Source organism: Anas platyrhynchos, chromosome 16 (genome assembly GCF_047663525.1).
Source record: "Anas platyrhynchos isolate ZD024472 breed Pekin duck chromosome 16, IASCAAS_PekinDuck_T2T, whole genome shotgun sequence".
Lineage (NCBI taxonomy): Eukaryota > Metazoa > Chordata > Aves > Anseriformes > Anatidae > Anas > Anas platyrhynchos.
In genome coordinates this window covers 6,859,506-6,876,632 of record NC_092602.1, presented here as the reverse complement: position 1 = coordinate 6,876,632, position 17,127 = coordinate 6,859,506, and the positions used below count along the sequence as shown (strand labels likewise).

The window sequence follows — 17,127 nt, the reverse complement described above, 5'->3', positions numbered from 1 at the left end:
TCTGTGCTGGCGCAGCTCCATCAAAGCTGGTGGAGATAGGCCAGCAGCGGATGTTTCCCACTTCGTCAGTTGAATGTGAAGAGTTTATTTTCCAAGCCACCCTCCTCTTACTTCAATTCCCTGTCGTTGATCGATGGGTGTCCCAAAGATGCTGAGTGGAGAAAGCTGTCTCTTACAGAACTGGTACTTCGCTGAATGAAAACAAAAGGTCTCCAGTCTGGAAATGGCAAGGAGATTTCTTCAAGCAGCTGCCAAAAAAAAAAAGATAAAAGAAAAATTATAAGCTAGAGGCTTCGCTTTCTGAGGACGCTGCCAATTTTTTAAAAGGATAATCCCAGTAGATATGGCATTATGCGACAAAAGTCCTGTTGTGGAAATACTGCCAATTTTTTAAATGTCGGCATTTAATCTCTTGGCAGTAATGTGAGTCCAACTGCGCTTTTATTTTTATTTTTTTACAGTCACTAACAACATATTTGCATACTTTACAGCAGCAACATATGGTCTGAGGAAGGTTAATTTGCTCTGCAATTAATAGCCAGCGGTACGTGAAGCTATGCATGGCTAGTAGGGACCAGACCGACAGAAAGCTGCTGATGTTGGAGCTGGAGCACGGAGAGGAGGGGAACCTTTGCCACGCACCTGACTGCTGCAACCTGATTTTCCCTCCAGAGCAGCTGATAAAGGCAACAACAGGTTAAATGCCTTTTTTTTTTTTCTTTTTCTTTTTTTTTTTTTTTTTTTTTTTTTGAGGCAAAACTTCTGGATTTTAACAGCCACAACATTGGGCTATTTGCAAAAGATATTTGTCTCCTCCTAGCTGAACCAGCTCCGGGGCACTTGGGCAAAAAACTCACCCTTAGTTATGAGGGGCTTTAAGGAGCTGAGACCCAGACTTAGGGCAGGGCTTCCTCTGACAGCAGAGCATAAAGTCACCAAGGGGAGCAGGGATGCGCTGGTCAGAGGTGAGATGCCACGAGAGGCTGCAGGTGGAGAGCTTGGAGTGATTGTGCAAATAGCAACGGGGCACTCAGGACTAAGAACTTACAATTATAGATAAAATGTTCAAAGTTTGGTAATACACAGGGATACAGCACTACTGCAGGGCCATAACAACAAGGAGTGACGCAGCATAGACAGACACATTTTATCTGCAATATATACCTCCAGGAAATGATAGCACATCTAATCGCAGCTGGTTCACAGCATCCCAGCACCGCTGCTCCCTCCCAGCCACTGCATGCCCAGGACAAACCCAGGCATTCATTACTGAACCCCAACGCTCCCATCTGAACAGGAGATGTTCACCTGTCACTTTATTTCTATGCAAGGCCTTTTTACAAGCAGGCAGGGCTGGCTGCTGAGAGCCAGGCTTTGAAAATGGGGGACCTCACATGGAGAGGAAGGAGTGGACAGATCCCTGCCCCTGTGCACATCCCATGTTTGCCTGGCAGCAAAGCAGCAGGAGCTGGGGAGCAAGCAAGCGGAAGGTCATCAGGGTTTAAAGACAGAGGCTCTGCAGGGGGAGAGGGATGTCACCAGTCTGCCTGGCTACAGGATTTCCTGGGTATTTTATAATGATGTGGTTGCTCAGCATTGTCTGGTTTAATGAAGCAACTCATGTCTTGTTCACTAATCATGCTGGGGAGGTGTGGGGCTGTCTCTGGCTCCTGTCTCTTGCTCTGGAAGTGGGTATTTTCCATCTTAATGTAAGGGAAACGAGGTGGGTGAGACTCTTTATGGTGCACAGCCACTCACTGAGCCCAGGTGGTTGTGCAGGAGCACAGCAAGCAGTCCCCAGCAGACTAAGAATGTCCATAGTGTCAAAATACCCAATTCACCTGAAGTAGCTGAAACTGCTCATCTGTAGTCTATCAGGAGAAAGGCTACTTCAGAGACAGGCTGACCCTGGTAAAGAATCCTTATCCACTTCATGAACCGCCTCGTGACACCAGATATTTGTGCTTTTCCTCAAGGCCCAGCTTCTGGAGCCATGCAATTACAGGGTAACAGCCTTAATTAGAAAACCAGAGCAAAGTTCTCATGGATGGGACAGGAGCTCAGGGCCACCGAGGAGAGAGATAGGATGCCAACCCAGAGACAAACCTCACGAGAGATTTCCACCATCCACATCTGCTGGGAGGGAACCGAGGCAGAATAATTCCCCCAAATGCAGGTTTCATCACTTAAAAGGACCCCCTGAGTAGAAGCTAATCCAGGCCATGCTACGTAGCATGGAAAGGGTCAGCAGAGACAGGCCCCATCTGCCTGACCTCGCAGAGGGACGCGGGGAGGGGACGAGCACCCAAGGGAGCACGTCCACGTGCACAGCTGCCAACGGGAGTAGCGGCCCCGCTACTGTGCGTCTCCAAAGTGAAATGGATTAGCAGCTCACTTTCAATCAGGCTGAATTATGAGCACAGCGATTTGCTGGACATGTTACATGAACCAGAAGATGTGTTATCTGATGAAAATTGCTTAATTTAATAACCTGGCCTGACAAGCAATGAACTGTACATCTTCTGGAGAATTTGCCAGCGCAGATGATTTTACTTAGCTTGGAGGATTAAGCAATCAGGTCCCCTCTCTTCTCCCCAAAATTCAGGGCCAAAAGCAACCCAGAGAAATGTTCAGGAGCTCACGGTGCAAGGGTTACCACCACCACAAGGAGACAAAATAAAAATGTTTTTTGTTTGTTTGTTTTGTTGTTGTTTTTTCTCCATCAGAAAACATTACAGAATTACATGCCCTTTGTGACACTTCCCAGGAAGGGACTTTTTTGGGAAGGGGAAATGGCAGTGCCAGTAAGCAGAGCAGATCCAGCTCTCTGAGCTGCCTGGAGGACACAGCACATGTCCCCTGCTCTCTGAAGACCAGGCTTCACAGCCTTGGGATTAAAATCCCCGTCACATTGCTCTCACAGATGGAAACGCACCTGGGAGCTGCCTATGGGGTGGACCAGAGCTGAAATGGGCAGTTCAGGCCCACTCTCAGCCTCTTTGAGCTTTTGTCTTCCAGCAAGCACTTATTAATCTGTCTTGGCACAGAAACGAACAGGCTTAAGGTTGGTCCTCAAAGCGGGCATAAGCTCTCCTTACCTTTCGATAAGGATCTGGCCAGTGATTAATTTCTCAGTGGAGTTCTCCAGCAGAGCCAGGCTTTCACACTTGGTCTGTGAGTAGCAAGCCCAAGGCTTGTGCTTGCTTTCACAATGAGGCTCCTTCAGGCTGTTCCATAGCTGGGGAATCCATGAGTAGGTTTGAAACAATTGCAGAATTGCTCAAAAGCCTGGAAATTCACGGAGAAACAAAAGTCACGGGAAAAGCATCCATTACCCTGACCTTTCCCCTTAAACACAAGAAACCACAGCAGCCTGCAAAGATGGATAAACCTTTCCTACGAGCTGCTCCGGGGAAAAGAAAACAGATGGACAGCTCTGTATAAACCAGACCCTGCCAAAGCACATGCCATCGGGCAGCTGAGAGCTGAAGAATCCTCAACGAGTCTCTCTTGAAGATCTTGCCCTAAATGAGTTGCACACATCCCCTACACTTTGGTACAAGGCTCCCATTTCTGTAGACATAATACACAAAATGTAATTATGCAGACTTTATCCATGCTGGCAATCTCATCCAAATGCAAGGCTTTTATGATAATTTAAGACTTTTGATTTATGGTTATATTTTTAAACTGCACATAATTAAGTGGTGGAATTCATTGTCATGCAGCATCGTGGAAGCCAAAAGTGCAAATGGGTTCAAATAGCAATTAAAGAAATTGAACGATCCATCAAGGATGATTACATACATGGATGCAGATATGACTTGGAGCTCAGGAAGTCCTTCGGCTGCAAATTGCCATGAGTTGGAAGGGCCATGGGAAGCCTCACATGGGGATTACTATGAGCTTATATCTTGCCCCAAAAATTTGCTACTGGCACCATCAGAGACAGGATATTGGGCTAGATGCATCGCTGATCTGAGCCAGCATGTCTATCCCAATGTCTACACAGCGAGACCTCTGACAGACCTACTCTGTCCAAAAGGCACAAGGCCAGCACAAGTCTTGTCTTGATTGTGGTTTAGGCCCACAAGATACAGACCTGACTTAAAAGCTGGGTCTTCTCCACCTAGAAGATGGAGCCAGAACCTCAGGTCAGGAGATTGGCACATCTTCCAAGCTTCAGTCCCAGGAAGGCCTTCAGAAGGGGAGCTTTCATTGAGGGAATTTTTCATAGACTGGGAAAAAAAAAAAAAACAAAAACCTTGAAAAAACAAATGTTGCAACCTATTCTAGTTTTCCCATTGCCTAAGTTGGCACAAATTAAAAATAATAATAATTAAAAAAATATTGAGGGAGAACATGAACACCCACCTGGTTTGTAAAACATGCAGCTGAGTTCCCAAAATTGTGGTGATGACCATGGTCAGCAAAGCTAAAAGGCAAGAGATGAGCTCCAGCCCGGGGAAAGCCGCTCATGGGTGATGATGCCCATGGGGAGGTTGCAGGATTCATCAGAAAGCTCCCTTCAAGAGGAAACTTGGCAGATATTTGGTCTTACCTTCTTCTGAAGATGGTTTTATGTTGTCCTAGGCAGACACGATGACCAAAGACAGTTTGATAGAGTTGTTCATGGACTTAGCGTAGCATTGGAGGAAAATCTCTCTAATTTCAAATAAAGTAACTGAAGAATGAATCAGCCAAGCCTCTTGCTGCACTGAATTAACACAGCCAAGAATAAATCAAGGGAACTACACTTTTTTCCTACCAGCTGAAGAGCTGCCTCCAGAGTATCTGTTCCAAAACATCTGGCCTGGAGGTGACACTTTGATGCACATTAGGTGGGGCAGAGCTCCAGACCTGCTTCCCTGTGAGAGGTGACTTACCAGGAAGCCCCCGTGGCACAGGGGAACTTCAGGTTGCTCTCACAGGGGCACAAGATACCAGATAGAAAGGACTCCGGGACCTATCATAGGTGATCTGAAACACCATCACTGGTAGTGAAGATTTACTCCAAGGGATCAGTAAAGGAGAAAACCTAATTATTATTTCGTTAGTGAAGCAATAGATCGTGATACCTCATTGAATCAGAGATTCCTGTTCAATAAGCTCAAGTCTTTATAGGGCAACAAGGGATGTTCCAGCCGGGTCCATGTTCCCACCTAGGAGATATGTCCATGGGGAAACTGGAAACTTGCTGGGAACAAGCTCAGCCTGACACCCAGATGGCTGGCAGGGTGTGAAGGCCCACCTTACATCAGGGTTGTGCATTTAGGTGCAGCAGGCAGCTCTCTTGGTGCTGGATTGGTCCTGATGATCCGGCTATTCATGCCCAGAGTAGCTTTAAAAGACCTACAGCTGTACTTAAGCAACTTGCAACTTCATCTGCGTGAAATGAGAAACTAGAAAATGAGGCTGATTTCTCAGCAGCCACCTCTGATTGGATTAATGTTGGTGTAGGAAGTAGAGACCCATGGATCTCTTGCTGGTTCCTCAGCATGGCACAAAGCCGATGGTGAATGGTTAGCAGCAGCAGGAGAACTGCACGTCTGGAATTTCCCAGGCTCGAGGACTCCTCTGGACACTGCAGACACTCTTGTGTAATGCAGACAGGATGAAGCAAATCAAGTCGGACCCAAATCTGGTGCTGCACGGGCATCTAACCCCTGCTGGTGAAAATTAGGTGCCTAAAAGCCTTCAAGATCTTTGACGGGATCTGTTCAGCCATGTAGGCATTGCGTAGGAGAACGGAGTGTGAAACCGAGCATATTTACAGACATTTTTCAGAGCTGTAAATGACGGCACAAAATAAAACAAAGGAAAATCTGTCCCTAGGATTCAGGCCTATGCCTTTTAGCGGTGGGGCATTTTGCAAGGACAGAGAGATGTCATAATAAAAATTAGCTCTTCAGCTTGTTCTTAAATGGAAATCAAAAGGACCATCATCTGAGAAGTCTCAACAGTCAGTCTCTGAAGATTTTCCACCCACCCACTGATTTTTTGGCCAGCTCAGGCCTGGAGAGGACTTCCCTGCAGTGTCTTGGGCTGGCTAAAGAAAGCCTTAACAAATAATGAATGTCAGGCTTGTGGGCACGGAGGGGTGGGATTTCACAGTACCTCCCTGCCATGAGCCTGGGAGCATGCACATCACATTAGGCAACACCAAAGGGGAGCTGACAGCGCTGGAGAGGCCACGGCACAGGGTGGCAGGGGAAGCTGGCAGGATCGGAGCAGAGATAACAGCAAACTCAGGTCACAGCTGAAGAGAAACATCCGGCCAGAGCCTGGGCAGAAAGCAATAACACAAGTTGTGCAGGAGGGGATAAGGGATAGCAAAGAGGACGGGACACATTCAGGATCATGCCAGGGAGGTAAAAGTCACGCTCTGGTTTAGGAGCAACCAGAGCTGTCTCAGTGCTCCCACCAAGCCCCGAAGAGACCCTCGGGAGGGCAATGAGGACACCAGCTGGTACACCAGCAGGCAGACCTGAGAAGCACCTGCATCATCCAGGACATCATCCTAAATCCCTGCATCTGTGTGCTCCACCATATTAGCTCTATTGCATCTTCCAGGTGAGATTGGGACATCTTTTCTCTGCCTCCATCCCAGCACCTGCACCACAAAGCTCTCCCAGGCTGGTCCCTGCAGCCAGCAAACCAGCCTCCTTCTACACAAACCTGCTCCAGCAAACCTGGGCAAGTTGCCCACCTGCACTTATGAGGGGCATCATCGGGACAGCCAGGCACTACTGTAAGGAGGCAGCCTCTGTAACAAGCACACCAAGGTGGGAAGCTTTTATTTCCCTTTTACCAGGGAGATTTGGAGAGGCTGCTACAAGACAGAAGGTCAGGCTAGAGAACAAATGTTTTGGCAAGTGAACAACTGTGGCACGTAGCTGGAAACTAAGGTACTCCAGAAAGAGAAATATTTTAGGCTCACGAGAAGGCGGGCTTCTTTTCAACTTTCCAGACAGAGAATATTGGCCAGTTCACATACCATTTATCACCTTGCCTAGCAATTTACAACCTGCAGGATTTTCTCCTTTTGTTGCTCTTTTTAGCCCAACAAAATGCTCTTGGCTTTGTGTGCCTCGTTTGGGTGAAGTCACTGAGCACAGGTCAGACTGCTCTCTGCCCACACAGCAGTGCCTATGTCTGAGCAGCAGCCCCAATTTCATCACAACAAATTTGCTTAGCTAAGATTTCCTATTGCTGTTCATTGCAGGGAATCTAACTGCTTCTATATTCACAGCTTCAAAACATCATCTGGATGAAATATCCCTGTTTGGAGGAGGAACAGGAGAGATTATTTTATGATTTATTTTTTTTTTCGTGGTTGATTTCCTCTCCCATTTCTGATTTTATTCAACATGGGAGCATGCTCAGGTTGTCAGAGGTGACTTGCTTCCCCATAGGAAGACTTTTTCAAAGGAGCAGCCTTTCCCCCAGGCAGCCAAGCTATGATTTTACCCACTCCTCTCCTGAAATCGATTGTACAGCCAGATCCCTTCAACCAAGAATGCGGACCTGTCAAATCTCAGGCACCGAGCAGGAGACGCGCAATCTGCTCTGACCCTCTGCTCCCTTCCAGCACGGCCCCTGTCTCTTGCCTTCACCCCTGCTCCATGACCCCGGGTGCCAGACACGGCCCCATTTCTCTTTGGCCAAGAACCCATGCCTGGTGCTGGGGGTGGCTGGAGAGCTGCTGGGGGCCCGCTCCCTGCTGCCAGAGGATGCTCAGTGCTCAGATCCTTTATGGCCATAGCTCTCTCTGGTATCCTTTCCCTCCTGGCATGTCCCGCAAGAATCTCTCCTTGCTGTATAACTGAATGCAATGTGGCCTCAATGCTGGAGAAACCTGAGATTGCTCCTCCACTTCATGGGCACTTGCATCCTGGCTTGCACAGGGTATCCCAGAAGAATGCAGCTGTCTCAGCCCAGGATCATTTTTGTAAAACAGGAGAGAAGATAGACTTCCCCTTGCTTTTCCTGATTTATTTATTCGTTGCATAATGGCTTGTCCACAAACATCCCAGCTTGGTTAAATCTTTGACATGTAAAACATTTCCAGAAATTCTTGCTGCCATCCAGCAAGAAAAATGGGTAGGACTTGGCTTTTTTCTCCCTTCTCTCTCCCTCTTAAAAGAAAAAAAAGAAAAAGGAAAGAAAAGAAAAGAAAAAAAAAAAAAACAACTCCTCACTTTTCTTCAGTTTTCTTCTTTCCAGTGCGACTTTGTCTCTGGTTTTCCCGAAGCAAGGCACTCATTTATCAGGCTTGCGAGTTCTTACGCATTGGCAGACTCCGCGGCTTTCCGCTTGGCTCAGGGCTCCCAGCCACCATATGGAACGAGTTGCACGTTTTCACTCCTTATCGCAGTTTAAGATGGAAATATTTCCTTGATTCTTCTCGGGGTATTTCTGCAATTGCACACATGCTGGGAGCATTTAACCCTGACATTGCTGATGAGTAGCTGTTCCTATTAAAATGCCATCAGAGATTGAACTGAAAATCTTTTACAGTGAACTACGCCAGCAGTTTGATTCTGTTCCTGGTTACAAATAGTTCCTTTAATAGTTTTGGAGTTACATGCATATAACAGAGAAGAATCTGGCTAGCTGTCTATTTGTCTGTCTGCTTGTCTCTCTAAAGAGACAACTTTGTCTCCGTCTCTGCATACTGATCCAGTTTTGCTGTAGGGCTGCTGTAGCTGCGATAGTCTAAGGAGGTAAGAAAAGTCATTCCCTCTCCATCCTGCCTTTATTAAGCTAGATGACAGCTGAAGACAGACAATTTTTCAATCACAGATCTTCCATGCACAAATCTTCCACTGCTATGCATCTAGCTGAGGGATTTTTTTTTCCTCTCCCATGCAATACCATGCCTCATACTCAGGGTTTCTTCCAGCACGGGCTAACAGTTGGCACAGTAAGTGGAGTGTGAGCCTATCAAAGTCAGGATCAAGGCTCAGAAGGTGTAAATATGTGGCTGGCCCAGCACAGGTGAGAGGAAACAAGGTGGGTAAGATCTCTCCTTGTGCTCTCTCACCAGGCGCAGCCCCATTTTCTGTTTTAACATCACTTCCAAAGTCTTTCCTCATTAGATATTCAAGCCTAGAAGCTCTTGGCATGTGCTGAGTTACACATCTTGGGTAGGCTGAGAAGGAAGGATGAAGTAATAAATCCACTTTCAGAGAAGAGCTGCAGCAAAATTTAGAGCCTAAATATGCCGCAAGGTCTATTTTTTGCTGGGTGCAAACTCCAGTGCCTCTTTTTCAGCATCTCTGTCAAGGAGGTAAAGAACTTCCACAATTTCCCACAACAAAGGCTGGAGTCTGGATCCATTCAGCCTGCATTGCGTTTGACAGCTTGCTGCAGCTCAAATACAGCACTGGGTTCTGCAAGAACGGACTTTTCACACTTGTCAATTCTGCTTTTCTCATTGTGATTTCTGGACGTGTAAAGACTAGCTCATTATTATCCCAAAACTCAGTCCACAGTGGTGGAATACATAGGCCTTCAGTGGGAAGGGAATTGAATATGACTTTAAGGTTAAGGAAGGCTGCCAGAAGGTTGTAAAGCAATATTATAAATGGAAAGCAGGATCTGCTGTCCATACATCTGAGATTGGATATTAGCCCTCCATTTGGTTATTCTTGGTCAAGTTCAATATTTTCTTCCATCCTGGCTTTACCTGCTCGTATGGATGGCCTTAGAGCATTTCAATACGAGCACCGTGTTTTTCCATCAAGTTCGACATTGGCTCCATGCTGATTTCCATGTTAGATCCTCTGGTTCCAGCTTTAGCACCACAAATTCCAACATGAGCTTCAACTGCCAGAGCTTCACCTTTACTGAATGTACATCACCACCAGTCCCCAAAGTTGCTTAAAATAAAGGTTTCCATGGAAATAATTGCTGATACTAGTCTAGGTGTCTTTTTCTTTTCTGTGCCACATAGCAGGAAAAGAATCAATCCTTGTTTTTCAAAATCCTACTGTAGTTGAAAAACAAAATGCCTAAAAGATTGAGAAGGGGGAGGGAGTCTGATACCCACATCCAGGATCCAAAATTGCCAGTATCTGAAATCCCAATAAGGCTGCAACAGGGGCAGGAAGGTTTTGGCTTCCCTATGCATCCTGCTGCCTCATGCTAGATGGGAGAGATGCACAGCATCCATTTGCCCATCCACGTTTGCCTGGATCCAGAGACCAGGGAGATGGGCAATACCATGACCTCCGTAGGATGTGGAAAATCTGCTCATGTCCAGAGAGAGTCACTGAGGTTGCTGGCAGAAGACAGGTTGGGTAGAGTTGGTCAAACTCACTGAAGGACTAGAAAGCAGGAGCCCACTTGTGCCAGCCTTTGAAGCACGTGCACAACCTGTGGCAGATGCAACTGCACAGCTTCCCCCTTTGGATCAGAGCTGCAGGAAAGACTGCCTATAAATAGCCAAATCTGTGCTAGCCAAAAGGATCTTTCCTTCTTTTTGCTTATAACTAAGGAATCTGTGAGAGCACTGCAATCATAGACCATGTTGGACACTCAGGCAAAGTCATAGGAAACAAAACACAAAACCATTTGCCAACTCTTAGCCTCCATTATGGGAAGGCCAAGTGTTTTAAAAGTCTCATTCAGCTTCCCATGTGCTTGTCTCCTCCCACACCAGCCTGCCCAATGCAGAGAGGCAGTTGACCAAAGGGAGATTTTAGGTCGAGTCCCCAGAAAGCAAATGACATTTCCCCATCGTGGTAAGCCTGGAAAGGCACTACGTTAGCAGCATCCAAGTCAATTTTTTCCTTATGTTCAAAGGAAACCCTAGATATGTTTTCTAATTTGCTTTCCAGCCCTTTCAACGAACAGGAGGCTTTGAAAACATGCTCTGAAATCTTTCTCTTCATCTCAATGCATCTGTTCTTTTTCTCCTCCATCTGGACAGCAGCACAGGTACACAGACTAGACCCTGGCCTTTGGCCGACATGATCTTTCCAAGTAATTTTTGGACATGGAATGAAAAATCAGTCCAAAGCTCACTCTGTAAAGGAGTTTTATTTCCATTTGAGTCCACTTCAAGGGGCTGCAGTGGGCTTAGTTTTGTTATTTTTGCTCCCCCTTCCAAAATAATAATGCAGCGATCCAAAGTTTGGATTTAGAGGATAATCAGACTGTTGCTGAAAAAAAAAAGTGAATAGCAGAAGCCTCTTCACTTGCATCTCTAGAGCTGAGTCTTGACCACTAATTGAACATGAGATTAAATCCTCACTGTCATTCTCTAATTCAGAATCAGACTCCTGGACTGACTTCAGACGACTGCATTAGGCAGAAATAAGAGCTGGCATAGCCAAGTGATGCTGTTATCCATCCAGCAGGAATAGCAGGGCTCTGGAATTGACACTGCCTGGTGCAGAGCAAGCACCTCCGGCAGGCAAGATGTGACTGCTGACTGGGAGAAGGTTCATGGAGTGAGGACAGAGGGCTGAAGTTGACTCATCCAACACAAGTAAACTTCAGCAATTAAAATATGGTAAGGGGAGAGATGCTGTTGGCAAGAGGGGATGAAGAGATAACCAATAAGGCATCACACCAGGTGCTTCAGGAGGGAAAGTATCATATTTACCTGCAATTAAAAAAAAATAAAACAAAGACACCGGTCCAGGAAGAACGTTTCTGCCAGCTTCCTGAATGATCTGAGTTCACTGAGCAGGTGCTTTGGCTTCTTGCAAAGCTCTTTGGAAACTCATGGAAGGACCAAGCGACCCAAAGTGTGGGAAACAGAAGGAGCCAAGGCATCCCAGCAGGGCAGCACCACAAGGAGGTTGGAAAGAAGAGTCCTGAGATTAGTTTCACCATCCTCTGCCAGGCACCTTCTTGCCAGTCAGTGGCAGTGACAGCATTGCCCAGGGGTAGAGGGGCAGGACTGCTGGGTGCACAGCTCCATTTCCTCCAGGAATGCTGCCTGGAAAGGCATGAAAGAAGAGGGACTGGGGAAGGCAAGGGAAGTGAAGCGCATCCATGCGTGGATGAGAAAGTTGGAGCTTGCTTTTCCAAAATAAATGCTTGGTCTTCCAAGCCTGACATCCTGCCTCCCCAGGCAGCCAGGACGTGATTCCTCCTGTGTAACGAGCCACCCTTTCCACACACAAAAACACTGCTCGGTTCTCCCTTTTCAGGGCCGGATGGGAGGAAGTCTTTACTGATGGATTTGAAGTGGCCGATGTCTTTTCCAGTCATGGTATCATCCCCCTGTGCAGAATGCATAGCCCCTGCCATGACCTAGAATTAGAAAATTTCCTCTTTAAAGGCAGTTTATTTTTTATTATTTTATATTTTATTTCCCCCTCTGAGTTAGGGAGGGGCATAAGAGGAAGAACAACGTTGGGATTTTAGCACAGATTAACAATTTCAGATCTGGATGGAGCTAGTTCTGCTCAAACATCAGTTGCCTACTCATTGACCTATGCAGCAGCAAATTTTTGCTGCTAGCTCCCCTTTCCCACAGTGTAGTGCCTGCTTTGCAGAGAAGCTGTTCATGCATCACTCTTGTTGATGTCCAGGCTGAAAACTAATGGTTAATCCTAGTGCAGCAAGATTGGGAGCCAGGTCCTAGAAAGATTTTTGTGGTTTCTACACACAGCCACCCCCTTTTTTTTTTCTCATGAATTGCCTTTCAAGTTCATCTCTGATGGCAAGCAAAACCAAAAATATTTCAGTTCTTGAGTCTGAGAAGCACAATTTTCTCTCTCAACTCACTTGGGCCAGCAAGAAAGTTTCCAAAGATTTTCCTAGGTCTCTTCCCTAAGGAGATAGCTAAACTATCCACGGAAAGTGGCCCTTTTCTTGCATGCATGCTGAAATGTTTGCTTTGGAGGGCAGAGGAACATGCGTCAGTGGGATGGAAAATGGGGATTATATCTTCTTACGTAGCTGTTGGTCTCCTGGGTCCACCTCTTTGGAAGAGTTAAGCAGGTGCACAACTGAGCTCTCCTCAGGAAAATGAAGGTGCACAGAGAAGTGTGTGCTGGACCAAGAATGAGAACAGTGCTTGTGAAGATGCCGTAGCACAGGCTCTGTGCATGCCCAAAGCCAGAGGCTGTGTGCACTACTTGCCAGCTTGTGCAAGCACATGCGGTGATCTCACCTCGCTTACTTTGTGGCCAAAGGCTGGATGGTCCCCTTGAGGTCAACGGATTTAAACCAATACTTGATATTAATAACTAGGGTATTTTACTGGCCTAAAACTTGGTGAAACAAGTGCTCCCTAAGGCCGGTCTTTGGGCAAAGAGCGTGGCTGTACAGAGGCCATCTCCCTCCCCTGTGCACCTCGCCAAGTGCAGGGAAATCAGAGAGTCTGGCACTCTGTTGGTCCTGCCTGTCCAAGCCCGCGTCTGCTGGAAAAATTCTCCACTCCATCACCTAGCACTCTTGCCAGTCTCTGTAGATGTTGGTTTGGAAGGGATTTGCCATCTGTGGGATGAACCAAAAGAAAACAGCAGCAGACTCTGAGGAACTATAGGAGCCCAAGCAGGGCCACATCCGACAATCTGCAAGCTGTCCAAGGTTCCTCGTCCCTTCCAAGTGGGAGAAGGAGGAAGAGGAGGAGGGGTTTTTTTTTGTTTTAATTGTCATCATACATAAGTGAACTGTGACAATTTCTCTGATACAAGATACCAAGTTCTTCAGGATATTTTCTTAAGGAATCCATTATTTTTCTACTACCATCAAGTCTATGGCTGGCTTATACCCAAAAGAAAAAGAAAGTCCTAGACCAAAGGGCTTCAACCAAAGCTTTTTTTTTTTCCCCCCCAGGGGTATACATGCCATTTACCTCACTGATGTCTTGATCCCAGTATATTTGGTTCAAAAAGGTCTGTCTCCATTCTGACTAGCAGATTGAGCTACTGCCTGTCCCAGAGAATGGAAAATTTGTCCTTGGTTTGCAGGGGTACATCGAGCTCCTGGGTGTTGAACCACAGTCAGCCCCAGGGAAAGCCTGAAGCCAGCCAGTTTCCTTTTGTAGCACTGTATCTCTCTTTCTATTTCTAGTGCACTTTAAAGTACAGGAGGCTGTGTGCTCCTTATCGCTCCCGAGCAGCGCTATAGCACAAGAAGTGAGCAGCAGACAGTCCATGCCAGAGTATGAGTTAGGAAACAGGCCCAGGGGGGATTTTTGTTGTTGCTGCTGTGATTATTAGAGATTGTTGTCTGTCTCTGCTTTAAAACAATGCAAACACCACCGAGAGCAAATATCAGAATAGAAGCTGATTTTCTGTTGATTCAACCACCGTTTCTCACCCTTATTTATCTTCCTGTCTAGGCATATGACACACTCAGAACAGAAATCTGACTCCGTGCCAAGGCCATGTGTTCACCCAAAGCCAGCTCACTGTCTTGCACTGCCGGGACATCCCCACAAGCATGCCCTTCATCCATACTTTTGCTGCAGAACAAAACCTGCAGTGTCTCTAGGAGACAAAAGTTATGCACTTTGCTTAAAGAAGAGCATGGGTGGGTAGCATAGATTCCACACCTGCGTTTTAGATTGCTAAAATTAGATGGCAAGGACAAGCTCTCCTGGACACAGAACTTTCAGCCACAAGCAAAGCGTATTTGGGGATGGATTTACATGACTATGTGATGTGAAAGTTCCCAAATCTTTGATGATTACCGTGTTTGTAAGAATCACTTCTATCAGCTGGATGCCAGTACAAGATGCAGCTCACAGGCTAGCTCCCCCAGAAAAGGTGGTGCTCTGCTCCACATGGACCTGCTTTACCCAGGTCTTGGTTCATGACAGCACCATATACAACTAGCTGTTGCTGGAAAAAGCCCCTCTCAGGTGGCATTAGTGTAGTCAGGACAGGTGTACAGGTAGTTCTCAAGAGGGGCTGACTGCCAAAATATATCCCTGCTACACCTTATCATATCCTGTCCCACTCTTCTCATACTCCCACCCATTTCCTTCTGAGCTCCTCACACACAGTTCTTTTTCTATTAAAAAAAAAAAAAAAAAAAAAAAGTCTTAAAAGCATATAAGGCCTTTATGGCCATGTGGACAACTGCCTCTACCATTTTACTGCCCTACCAAGGAATAAATTTGTCTGAAGTTCCTTTTTTACTAATGTCCAGACCATGGCCTCAGTGGCTTTGGACCTCCACCCTAATACCAGTGTAAGCCATTTTCCTCCTACATAGGGAAAAAAACTGTTTAGGTCCCCTGCAAGAGAATAATTTGGCCCTGAACTCATCCTGATTGCCCCAGGCCATAAATCAGCATCCTTCCTCACAACCACAAGAAATGTAGTCATTAATTGAGGTGCGCTCACCTCAAACACTTTCCCAAGGTGGTGTATCCACATCCTGTCTTTAAGTCCCCAGCTGATGCCTTTGTAAAGGGAACCCCACCGTCCCACATGCTTTTTCAGGCTATGTTTTTCCCACTCACTGCAGCCTTCGAGCTGAAGGCATCCAAAGATTTGTGATTTATGCAAAGACTTCTAGTCCAACTGCCAGAAGTAGGTGGGCATCTTGTGTCTTGAGCAGAGCAGCAGAGCCTATAAAGCTGCCTGTCTGCCTCCCTCCCTTTCAGAGTCATCTTTGAAAGCTGCTCCTCAGAGCGAAATTCCAAAAGCTACAACCTTATCAAAGGAGAGGGAACACAGCCCAGTCATTGTCTTTCCCCAGAGAACTCAGAATGACATAAAAACAAAGAAACTCAAAGATTACAGAAAACTCTGATGTATTTGAAAGACAGCACATACAAGGCTGCATATTCCAGACCCTTGGGCATTGCAAGCTCCAGGGATGCTTGAACTTCTCAGTTTTGCCAACATTAATAAAACATAGCTCGAGGTCATTGCTCGCACCAAAAGCCAAAGCAATCCAACTTCTCTTATCTGTCCTCCTGTCTTTATCCAGCTGGGAAACACTGCATATTCATTTTGCCATCTCTCAGACATCGTCTTGTTATTCATCAAATCATAATGTGGAGGCTCCAGTGCCTCAGAGTGCTGAGCACTTGAAAGAGGAAGGTTGGATTTATCAGAGCTGTGGTTTTCCACTCGTGGCCACCGCTCCCTGGGGGCTCCCTGGCTTACGTTCAAAGGGAAGGGCTGGTGCCGCTGGGCCTGAAGCTCACCCCTGCATGAAGATTTTCAGAGACCCTGGAGAGAAAGGTGATCAAAACAGTGGTGGTGGAAGAGAAAAAGAGGGGGTAGAAGCCACTCAGAAGATACAGACAGGAGCAGAGATGGGATCAGAGTACAGACCAGCTGTATCTTTCATTTCCAGTGAAATTTCTGCTCCAAGGGTCCAGCCTGGATGGGCAGACAGGACTTCCAGAGCAGGCCTACAAAGCCACAGCACATGAGGCAAGATCCTCAGCTCTCTCTGAACTCACACTCCCTTTAAAAACCTTCCTGAGGGCCAGGCCCCTGGATTGTAACCTAACTTTGCTGCTTGTCGCATGATTCCCAGCCAATATGCCAATGACCCAAAGGGCTGCTCACCAGTTGCTGCATCTCTGGCTCCCAGATTTCAGCTCCATCAGCCAACCCCCAGGAGAACTTTCCCTTTCCTCGCATGAGGAAGCTCAAGTCCCACAGGGCATCTGGGAGGTCCCCAAAATAATCTCCAGGTAAAGCAGCCTGCCCTCCACCCCACTAAATTGCTCCCAGCTGCCAGCAAGGAGGAGCAGGAGTCACCAATGTTGGTCAAGTAAATAGCTGAATGGACTGACAGACAGACGGACTGATGTACATACCTACAGTAGGTTGGATGCATGGAGAGAATTGCAGTGTCTTGAAGGAAGTATTTGTCCCACAGCCCATTCAACCTCATATTCAGTTTCTCCCTTGCTAGGCTAATAACCTCACTCGGGGAACATTATCAAGTGCTGTTTGACAATCCAGTAACTATATTGCATCCAGGATTTTTTTTGTCCTGCACCGTAGCAGCAATATCTCCAAAGAACTCCTACTAAAGCGAGGGCCACTCCTCATAAATCACACACACACTTCGGCTGTCTCTTAATCAATCTTCCCCAGGTGTTCCCTCAGTCAGCCTTACCATGATCTTCTTGAGGCTTTTTCTGGCAACTTTGATTTTTATTTATTTTTTTCTCCTCTAAAGCAA

The 17,127-nt window shown here is 46.6% G+C and overlaps 1 long non-coding RNA gene across 3 annotated transcripts in view; it reads right to left on the bottom strand.

Moving 5' to 3' along the window:
- LOC106019278 (uncharacterized) overlaps positions 1-17,127 on the bottom strand; it is a 30,540-nt gene that overhangs the window by 4,909 nt on the left and 8,504 nt on the right. For 2 of the 3 annotated variants that reach the window (XR_003500899.3, XR_003500897.3), the window contains exons 2-4: positions 4,103-4,238; positions 3,099-3,288; positions 112-248 (exon numbers count right to left, since the gene is read on the bottom strand). This is a non-coding gene — a long non-coding RNA (uncharacterized lncRNA). Of the gene's footprint in view, positions 1-111; positions 249-3,098; positions 3,289-4,102; positions 4,239-4,374; positions 12,271-17,127 lie in introns of all 3 variants that reach the window. The other variant, XR_005269722.2, reaches the window with a different exon arrangement.